This window comes from Sorghum bicolor, unplaced genomic scaffold (genome assembly GCF_000003195.3).
Source record: "Sorghum bicolor cultivar BTx623 unplaced genomic scaffold, Sorghum_bicolor_NCBIv3 super_26, whole genome shotgun sequence".
Classification (NCBI taxonomy): domain Eukaryota; kingdom Viridiplantae; phylum Streptophyta; class Magnoliopsida; order Poales; family Poaceae; genus Sorghum; species Sorghum bicolor.
Window position 1 is genome coordinate 573,957 of NW_018396402.1, and position 1,465 is coordinate 575,421.

Here is a 1,465-nt window from a genome sequence, read left to right on the forward strand (position 1 = left end):
TCAAGCTTCCATAGGTACAACATCACATTCAACAACATCATGGTATGAACCAATAGTAAAATTAATTCGCACTAGTTTTGTTACCTTGGCCTTACCACTGTTGTTCAGCCACCGAATGTGATATGGATGTGGATGTGGTTTGGTGGTAAGTGCAAGCTTCTCCATCATGTTGCTGCTAGCCAAGTTGTTGCAGCTACCTCCATCAATAATCAAACGACAAGAACGCTCTTTAATAACATACTTTGTTTGGAACAATGTATGCCGCTGATTCTGCTCTACCTTCTCCGCTTGAGCACTAAGCACACACTGCACAATAAGACTCTCATAATGCTCTACATTCTCTGCACCTATCTGCTCTTCTATTGCTTCATCCCTACCTGTATCATCAGCAGCAAGCAAAGCACGTGTATCGTCATCAAAATCACTAGCAGAGGAATACCCACCATCAGCGTTAACAACCAAAACACGCTTGTTTGGACAATCTCGCTGTACGTGCCCATAACCCTTGCATCGATGACACTGAACATCTCTTGTTCTTCCCGTGGAATTAATCGAGGTGGCACTAGCGATTGGTCTCTGGGCTGATTTAGTTGCTGTATTTGTGGAAGAATCATGTGGTTTGTCGCTGTAGGAAGGTGGTGGAGCTATTGATCGGCTTGATGGAAGAGGTAGACCACCCGACAATGTAGCAGATGTGCGTTGTTGCCAGGATTTCCCTGCAGAATTGTTAGATTTGGCACTAGAACGTCGTCCCTGCACTTCCCTTTCAGCTTTAGAAGCAAGATGAAACAAACGGCTTACGTTAGTATAATCTTTATAAGCAAGAATGTCCTGGATTTCACGATTTAACCCGCCCAAAAATCTAGCCATAGCAGGTTCTTCTTCCTCCTCTAAATTACATCGCAGCATACCCATTTGTAATTCCTGATAATATTCTTCTACACTTTTAGCACCTTGTCTCAATTGCTGCAACTTATTAATCATGTCACGTGCATAGTAAGAAGGAACAAATCTAGCCCTCATGACTTGTTTCAACGCATTCCAAGTTCTAGGTATGTTATTAGGATTTTTCTTGCCATGTTCTATCCACCAAACGGAAGCAAAATCGGTGAACTCACTAGTAGCAGCCCTAACACGTGTATCCTCAGGGAATTCATGACATGTAAACTTTTGGTCAACAACAATCTCCCAAGTAATGTATGCATCAGGGTCATATTTACCATCAAAAGGAGGTATTTTAAATTTAATCTTACTGAAAGCATCATTATTATTGTGTACCTCGCGTCGGTGGTGGCCACCCATACCTCTATGGGTGTGACGTAGGCGACGTCGATGATGAGTGTCTTGATCATCTCGTTCCGTATCAGCAGTGTAATCATCATCATAATTGCCATCCACTCGGTCTTCCTCCTTGTTTTCTTCCTTATGCTTCTCTTTGTCCATTGTGTGGAAGTCATCAAAGCGT